The sequence below is a fragment of the Scylla paramamosain genome, chromosome 14, assembly GCF_035594125.1.
Source record: "Scylla paramamosain isolate STU-SP2022 chromosome 14, ASM3559412v1, whole genome shotgun sequence".
NCBI classification, from domain to species: domain Eukaryota; kingdom Metazoa; phylum Arthropoda; class Malacostraca; order Decapoda; family Portunidae; genus Scylla; species Scylla paramamosain.
The window spans coordinates 23,864,923-23,874,922 of record NC_087164.1 but is presented as its reverse complement, the minus strand read 5'-3'; positions in this window follow the sequence as shown (position 1 = coordinate 23,874,922).

Genomic DNA, 10,000 nt, shown 5'->3' with positions numbered 1-10,000 from the left:
ACTGATCCTTTTACTAATACTAATGCTGCTGGTAGTGCTGCTACTGCTAGTGCTACTACTACTACTACTACTATTATCACCACTACTCTATTACTACTACTACTACTACTACTACTACTACTACTACTACTACTACTACTACTACTACTACTACTACTACTACTACTGCTGCTGCTGCTGCTACTGCTGCTGCTGATGCTGTTGCTGCTACAAATGTCCAGAGATGAGATACTAATCTGACATCGTATCTACCCTTATTTATATGGCTCATTAAAATATGATAACATTGTAATAATCAAAGGATAATATCATAAAAGTAAAAACCTTATATCGTATCATGCTTCAGCAGCTGAACATCGAACTTGATTTCATCCTCAAGCGAGACTTTGTGTCGCTTTTACTGTTTTCTTTTTTTTTTCTTTTTTTTCTGATAAAACGCTTTCATGCTATAAAGATATTTTTATTTACCATCACCTTACTTTGGACTTTTTTTCGAATAATCACATATTTGTTAATGTTTGATAGTGCAAAGAATAGCCTGCAATTGTTCTTCATCAAGACCAAGTGGAAGGACACATTCCATCTCTACACGTTTTGAGACTAGGAAATATGCATATCTATATAAAGTCGTTATTAATATGTGCAGGTGATGAATTACTGTCTTAAACATTAGATAAAGTGTGTCGATATTGATAAGCACAGCAACAGTTCCATCTTAACAAGAAGTCATGGTGAAGTGGTTGTCATAATGTAGGTATATATATATATATATATATATATATATATATATATATATATATATATATATATATATATATATATATATATATATATATATATATATATATATATATATATATATATATATATATGCACAATCCTGTGCATAAGCGTCTTGAGTTCCTGCCGGCGGCTGCCCTGCGCACTGAACCCGCCGGAAGCAATGCACAGTAATTTTGAGCTTGATAACCCTCACGCTCTCCTTCCGACAAGTTTCATTACTATCATGGTGTGTGGCATTACCTACTTTTTCATTGTCTGTATTGTGACGTATCTTTTATTTTCTGCCGTCTTTCTTTGCAAGTTTACTTATTTATTTATTTTGTGTGACATTTATTTATTTTGAGTGTGACAAGACTATGTTCATCATTATGTGCTCGCTTGTAGTATTTATTCCCCCTTTTTTTGTAATTGTTCTTTGCATGTGGCGTTTCATCTTTTCTTCCCTTCTGTGTATGTACATAGAAGGGAATGCATTTAAATATTATGATAGGAAAATTATCTGCATTATCGAAAAGATTGTGATAAGAAAATTATCTGCATTATCGAAAAGAATATGGTAGTGTTTATATTCCTAGCAGAGAGGGAATTACAGGCATGAGCGGCCATACCATTCCCTCGTTCCTTCTCAATCTTTCTCTCCTTTCCTCCAGCAGCATCATCTGTTCTTTTACTTCTCCCCACTTACTTCCCCATCCCTCTCATATAGAATTACAACAATAGTACTTAAAAAAAAAAAGTAAAATAATTTTAAATTACAAATTAATATCAAATTACATTGCACATCAGAAACATTTGTTTAACACAGAGATGCATGACACTATATTCCATTGCTGAAAAATAATCTAGACAAATACAATACGAAATACAATACTTAGCTATATTGCCAAGGAACTAGTGACAAGCAGGGAATTTTACTTCATCCAGTCAATCCGCCTAATCAGTGCTCTCTCTGGTGGGGCACACGACCACGCCGCATGCGCCATCCACGTCTGTCACAACTCAAGTCTCCCTACAACTCAGTTCTCTTTTTTTTTATTTTCCCGACTTTCAAGCGATACTGGAACTTTTTTCATAATAGGAAAACACACATTTGCACATTGAGAGTGCACGTGGCCCACTGCCATACATCAGCTGTCACTCATTTTCTCCACGGCCTGCTGATCTCTGACCCTTGGCGCTGGTTCCCAGCAAAAAACACAAGAAAACGTTTACCAAACAGATAAAACATTGCCTGACACCTGACGGTATTTTCTCCTCTTCATGCTGTTCTTCATGCTGTTCTGCGCGTAAGAAAGAAAGGCTGGTTTGGTAAAAATTTGTGATTTTTTAGAGAAGTGACAAACTGTGAAAAATATATACTTTTACATAAATTTGACCCTCCACAGTTGGGCGCAAGTGATAGGAGGTTAGCAAGGGGGAAACGATCGCCGTCAAAGTCCAAAAAAAAGACCGCATTTACCTGGCCGGATATAAGAGTGCCGGGCCCCCGGGCACCGCCAGGTAGTCGGTCAACTCCACCACTCTCTTAAAAAAGGAATTATACCCGAATATGTCTTGTAAATTGCAGCCTGGATAGGTTACACATCCGAACGGGTTCAAGGTTACTCGTTCCCGCAGTGCATTCTGTCTGGCAGCGCCTCGCCTTTCAGGTTGTTAAGGCCACATTATTTTCTTGTTGCCAGTTTGCGGCAATTTCCTCAACGGGGAATACTGATGAGGTAATGATTGTTGAAGCATTTGGTGAAGAGGTCATTTGGTTATCAAGCTGTTTCGTCCGCAGTCTTCAATAGACACAACTGTGCCCTTCAACAGACAGCGATGGCGGTAAAAAGATAACAGCAGATATAACAATGAAGTGAGTGCGATACATTCAACGCAGTCTATTTATTTATTCAACCATTCTCTCTCTCTCTCTCTCTCTCTCTCTCTCTCTCTCTCTCTCTCTCTCTCTCTCTCTCTCTCTCTCTCTCTCTCTGAGCTGTGTGTGTGTATATGTATGTATGTATGTATGTATGTATGGAGAGAGAGAGAGAGAGAGAGAGAGAGAGAGAGAGAGAGAGAGATGGATTGATTGACTGGAAAGTGTACACTTGTCTGTGTGTTTGTATGTATGTATGTACGGTATGCATGCATGTATGTACGCATGCACTGTGTAGGTGTGTATGTTCGGCCTCCATCCAAATATGTGTTTGTATTTACACCATATTAAAAATACATCACATTTTTTTTTTTATTTTTTTTTTTTTTATTCTTTTAAGTGACAGCCATTGGTGAACATTAATCTCCGGTATCAACTATGGGTAGTACAGTAGCAGTCGTGTTAATATACTAGTAGTAGTCGTAATAGTGGTGGTGTTGGTGACGGTTGTTGCTGTTAAGATTCGTTCCACCCGTAATGGGAGGAGCTCTGCCTATGGGTAGCCTGAAAAAGGGTGTTCTTAATACAGCAGTGTTAGCGACACAAAATAAGGTGGTGGTGATGGTGGAGGTGACGTCGGTGGTAGCAGTAGCAGGTTGTGGTAGTAGTAACATAAACACGTTGGAAGAAAAATCAAGAGCATTATTTAATAATTCTAATGTAAAGGAGGAGGTTGGATGATAAAGACGAAGGGCCCTTCCCGCCCACAGGTCCCTCCAGCCGTGCCGTGCAAGAAAGGAAGAGAGCACGCAGCATGGAAAAGTTGCATGAAATTTATATTGGAAGGAATAAGAACAACTACCTAAAAGAAAAAAAATAATAGCGATATTTCACAATAAATGAATAAAAGTGACATTTCACAATGAAATTGAAAAGTATTGGAATTCTAGCTTTGATATAGTATATTCTAGCTATAATACATGGTTTTCAAGGGCTGGGATAACCCTTCCACTTAAAATTTTAAGTTTTGAGCTCATTTCAGAGAGCTGTGGGGGTTGTGAGGCACACGACGACTGTGTTTATAAAACAACTCGGCTGACAAGTGTTTATGAATCGATATATTGTTATGACAAAAAAATACTGGTTATTCATGGTTTAGATTCTCAGGTTACGTTAATGGCTCAACAGATTTGGATGGAAATATGTCTAGGAAGGAAAAAAATGTCTGTGGGAGAATAAGTGAGTAACGAAAAAAATTCCAGAGGGAAAATGCTATGTCACACTAGCGGCAGGATCTTGAGGCGCATCCTACAGCTAGGTACCCGCTCCCCACTGAGCTGCCGACACGAGCTTTGTCCAATTACGGTCTCACGAAATCGTTACTTGGATAAGTCGCTGTGTACAACACCGCCAGACTTTCTCACGCTTTTGCTGCCGCCGTCTTACCCCACCACCACAGCAAACACCGCTTCAGTAAAACTTCGCAACGTTGGTTTGTGTATCTTACAATACATATAAATCTCCCCTGGCATGGAGGCATGAACTACTGACACAGCGTGTACGGGAAATTTAGCCAGTTCAGCGTTGGTTTGTATCTGGCTTATGATACGTATTAATTTCTCGGACAAAGCAACATGAACTACTGGCATTGCGTGCACGGAAAATCAACCCTTGCAAATGCTGGCTACTGGCACACTTTGATAATGCCTTCTCGGTGTAGGCAACCAAGATGATAAACACCGCCCTCGTCTCTCTCTCTCTCTCTCTCTCTCTCTCTCTCTCTCTCTCTCTCTCTCTCTCTCTCTCTCTCTCTCTCTCTCTTCAGCCTTATGACTAGCACAAAATTGCATTCTTATTCCCATCCCCTTTAGGCGCAACCAAAACAGTCTTGCACAAATCTTGCTCGTGTTTCCTCCCTCCCTCATTTCATCCCTGACTGTAAACTGACGCGTCATTCTTGCTGATTTAACGTGTCGGGCTTGTTTTCCGTCTTAAAAAAAAAAATACGTAGAGAAAATATTAAGGGAAGTGCAGGGAGCAGGTGGGAGGCGGTGAGGTGCAGCCGGGGCGTGGCGGAGGCGGTCAGGTGGCGGAGGCGGAGGAGGATTAGGTGATGGAGCATGTTGGGCTTAGCTGATGAGGGGTGGCGGGCTGGTTCAGGTGCTGCCGAGTGGTAGGTGGAGGTACGAGTGTAGCAGATTTTTGGACGAGGGATTCTTTCTTGGGTCAGACCTTTGCTTTGCTGTAGATTGCTGAAACATTTTGCGTGTCATCATGATCCGGTATCTTCTTTTAATTAGTACCACTTTCTTTAGTTTCTAGTTCTTTACTACTCATCATCTATCTATCTTTTACTAGTGCTTTTAAATTACCAGGCGGCCTTAGTATTTCTTGTCTCCTTGGCCAGAATTTCTATCATCTGTGTGACCATCTGACTCGATTTTTTTCTTCCTTCTTCCTTTTTTTTTTTTTTTTTTTTTTTGTAAAGGAAGGATACATGGCGAAGGGAAGTAATAGAGACATAAGTGTTGATAGCACTCCCATAACAATGCCAATTAAGACGACGCTACTGCTTCACCTTAAAAACCGACTCAAAACTTACTTTCCATTTTTTTTTTTTTTCGCAGTTGAAAGAAAAAGGTTAAAAATAGTAATCACAAACGAGGTTCCATTGGTGTGGCATATAGAGAGAAAGTGGGGCGGTGAGTGGGAGCTTGTGATGTAGTGCAGAGTGGAGTGGGAGGAAGGTTTGTGGTGAGGTGGAAGGCTTGTGGTGCGGCGGGGAGTGGGGGCTGTGTGGTGTGGCGTGGAGCGGAGTGGAAGCCCTGTGGTGTGGATGGGAGTGGAGTGGGAGCTTCGTGGCTCGGAGATGAGTGGAGTAGATAGTGTGGTGTTGAGGAGTGGAGGGTTTGTGGCAAGGTGCGGGAGGTTGCAGTGATGGAAGTGGTTGGGATGGTTGAGGTTCCAGAGGTGCGGGAGGAAGTGTGGGGTGGCTGAGGCAGCAAGGCACGACAGACACAGTCACGAGATTCACATTGCCTGTGGAAAGCACTTACTCTTCTCCCCCAAAATAAATGGCGGGCGGATCCTTCTTGTGCCGAAAGGAGAGAAAAAATTGCCGTCATTACTGAGGCATTAACAAAGCTGTGGTTGGTTTGGTCTGCGGTTTCAGCTGAGTATGAAGCCCCAGCAGGAGCAGCTACAACAGTAGTTGTGATAGCGGCAGTCAGCCGGAAGCCATCAATCATCTCCGCTGCTTTGAAGCGCTTCCTTGAAAACTGCTAATTGCCGACGTAAATTTTTATATACAAAGGCGTGGAAACCAGGGAAAGACAGTGAGACAGAAAGAGACAAAGGCAGAAAGATAGACAAATATAGACAGAGAAACAGACAGGTAGGCAGACACTGACTGATTTACTGGCTGACAGACAAAGACAAAGTGACAAAACACACACATTGATATGTCAGCAGATAGACAGATGCAACAGACTCGTCAGTGTTAGTTGAAAATTTTGTTACACCACCTGTCGGATTCAATACCCTATACTCCTACATGCTCTTCACGGGAGCCTCGTCAGACTGTGTGTGGGCTCTTCTCTCTCAGCCATTCGAAATGGGTGGCATATTCTTAGTTGTTAAGTATGTTCCACCTCTTACAGTTCCCCACATTGTTGTTTTCCTTCCCCCCCCCCTCCGGGCTGTATTCACGGTTACTGCTCCTCTGAACTTGCTGCTTGCCCCATTCCTTCCTGTTTTCTTGATTTCCTTTTGTGTACCTTGAGATGCTTCTGTATGATTTATGAAGAGAAATACTGCATGCTCCATGGAGATCTGGACGTCTGGCTCACCTGCCGCCTGGATCGTTCAGAGATGCAGGTTCTTCAACGTCGAACACGCGCGCGCACGCGCACTCACGCACGCACTCTCTCTCTCTCTCTCTCTCTCTCTCTCTCTCTCTCTCTCTCTCTCTCTCTCTCTCTCTCTCTCTCTCTCTCTCTCTCTCTCTCTTTGTGTGTCGTATCAGAAGCCTTAGCACTAGTCTCATCCCAAGAGGTAAAATACCACCAAACAAAGACTATGACATCCCATATAACAGAGGAATTATTTGTGGTATAGCTTCAGCTGATCCCCTCAAGCTTCAGTCAGCCCTCCTTCCCGACCCACCGTGCAGCGAACATGAGAGAGGCAAAAGAGTAATGACTGACAAAGTGGTTGGGACGGGAGGCAGAGGGGTCACGTCGTTGTGAAGGGAAATAGTTGCTCCTCAGAACTCATTAAAACTTGTGAGCAGCTCCCCGAGGGCAAGAAACCTATCTTCATCACCGGGTAGTCAACATCACGTCAGAATAACTAAACACACCTCACTACACACCCACCCTGCCGGAATTAATGCAGAGGGGAAATGTTTCTCTCTCTCTCTCTCTCTCTCTCTCTCTCTCTCTCTCTCTCTCTCTCCTCTCTCTCTCTCTCTCTCTCTCTCTCTCTCTTGCATCTTAAAGCTCAGCCTCTCAGTCTTTCCTGCTCTGCATTTAAGATTATACCTCCGACGAAATCATTAAAGTGGGAACGTCAGGGATGAATATTTTACTGAGTGTTGGTTTAACTAGTAGCTTTCCGCTCTTCTTTTTGAACAAATATTCAAGGAAAGAGAATTATGATACATATTTGAAGCCCTGATTGCAGCCTCCCTGCCTCCTCTGTGACACGCTGAATAACTTAATGGTCTAATCCGCTTGTGAATCACACGCTTGTCTCCACACACACACACATTCTCACATTTGATAGATATAAAAGTATTGTGTGGTGATGTCTGGCTGGTGGATTAAAGTTGTATTTGTAGCAGTTAAGGAATGGTTTCAAATAGTTTAGTAAGTCTGCTAATGATACCTTCGGGTGACATTCTTTTGGTAGCTCACCGGTGTTTGTTAAAATGTTTAAATGGTTTAAATGTTTTTCTTTTCTTTTTTTCTTTTTTTGGGGGGAGAAGCTTTGGGTGGAGGAAGGGATGACTTTCAGTACGCCTTCCTCTTAAGGATGTAACACGAGTGGATGTGTACATGAGGTGTGTACATGTGTGCGTAAGATGTGAGTTGAAATGTTTGAAGAGTGCCATCGTTAAAAGTGTGTATGTGTGTGTGTGTGTGTGTGTGTGTGTGTGTGTGTGTGTGTGTGTGTGTGTGTTACATCCTCTGTCATCTAAACGTAAACACAACACTTATTTCTACAGTGTGCCCCGCGCCATCGTCGTCCCCGCCGCCGCTTCTCGTGTCGTGTGAATATTTAATCACTTGAATACAACCAAATTATATTCACACTGTTATTGGGTTTTAAATTTTTTACCGTATCGCCCGCAGCCTTCCTCAGATCAATGAATAAAGACGCAGTGACCTTTCCCTTTGTTTGCATAATTCACTTTTCCAGCGAGTGCAATATTTAGTGGCCCTCTCTCCACTCCACTTTTTCAAACTGCATCGACTTCCCCGCGCGATTTTGGTCTTGTGTAGATTTGTATACGTGTTTTCTCTCTCTCTCTCTCTCTCTCTCTCTCTCTCTCTCCTCTCTCTCTCTCTCTCTCTCCTCTCTCTCTCTCGTCTCTCTCTCTCTCTCTCTCTCTCTCTCTCTCTCGTTCTCAGTGTCTCTCTGCTTATCTGTGTGTCTGTGTGTCTGCCTGCCTGCCTACGTGTACAATAACCAAGCACGTTCTTTGTCTCTGTATCAGTGTCTCTCTGCTTATCTGTATGTCTGTGTGTCTGTGTGTCTGCCTACCTGCCTACGTGTACAATAACCAAACACTCAACCTCAAAACGAATGTGATTTTCGGACAGTTTCATTATAACAAGTGTTCTCAATCAGCGTCTTTCTAAATCTTAACGTACCTTATCCGCAGACTGCGTTTCTGTCGATTGGTATTTACCGGTCGCCTCATGACTCAACACGGCCTGCTGTGCTGTTAAATCATGTGATGGTTTAATAGAGAAGTCACCCAGCAGGTCCAGAATCTTTGGCTGCCCATTATCGTCAGTTAGCGGGCACCCCGTCTATAATTTTCTTGCTCCCTCGGTATCAGAAAATTCCACGAGCGATGTTTTTTGGCATCAATACCTATCCTTACCTAAAGTTCACGTCCACTCTTATTGATAATATTTATAAATTGTGTACAGGATACCTTTCTTTGGGCAAGTTTAGAGGTATCAAGTTTACTTTGTGTGTGTGTGTGTGTGTGTCTGTACGCTCATGTATACAAATATATTCAACTATCCTTTCTTCTTTCAGTGCGGAATGAAAAAAAATACATTTATTTCTTAACATTCTCCCAATAGTGTTATTTACCCACAACAATCATCTGTTTGTTTCTGTGCGCGTTTCATCAGTGGCCTTCGTGGAGTGTTGATATCGTGCCGTGTTATGTGGATATTTACTCTACTGCAATTAAGGATTAGGATTTAGTATTCACAAAACATTATTTCGACATGAATTATTAGAACAGCTTGTCGATATCGCCGCCGCTTAATTTGTTTTGTCCAAAGCAACTGCCATCACGTGTTGAGAACCAGTTGTGTGCAGGATGAGACTCGTGCATGTTATTTGGTTGCCTTTCTGATCATTATAATTTGAGAACATGCGGTGATGGTGATGACAGCGGTGGCAGCTGCAGTGATTATCCAGTGACAGGTATGACAGCCCCAGTGATACTAATGATATAGGCAGATTGTCTGTATTTAGCCTGTGATATGGAAGCAATGATGTTCTGAAATGATATCATCGTAGTAGCAGTGAAGTGTGTGTGTCACTCTTATTACTGACACGTATGTAACACCTGCATTCGTATTCTTGCACGCTTGGGTATCTCATTAGGACCATTTCCAAAGGCCACAGAGATTAGTCCGGTTTTCTTGAGCATTTTTCCCAATGATGTTGCAGAATCTTAGTCAAACTATCCCTGGAATCATGAAAACATTCCTGAAAAATCCTATAACTCCCACTAGATCCTGTTAAAAGTAGTCAAGATAAGACGACGAAACCTTTTAGAATATGATTGTTGGGACTGTTGGTGCCTTATGCGTGGGGATGAAGGCAGGGATGGTGTTGCTTGATGACATGCTGAACTAGTGAGATTAGAGGTGCCCTATGGTTGGTGATGACAGTGTTGGGGTTATCTGATGACATGTAGTGCAAGTAGTGATGTCTAGGATGTATTATGGATGGTGATGATAGTGGTGCTGCCTGATGACATGTAGAAGTGGTGATGTTTTAGGTACCTTATGGTTGGTGATGGTAGTGGTGGTACCGCTGCTGCCTCGTGATACGCCAGTGGTGGTTGTGGGGTGTGCTTGTAGCAGGAAGTGGTGGGCTGCGGCG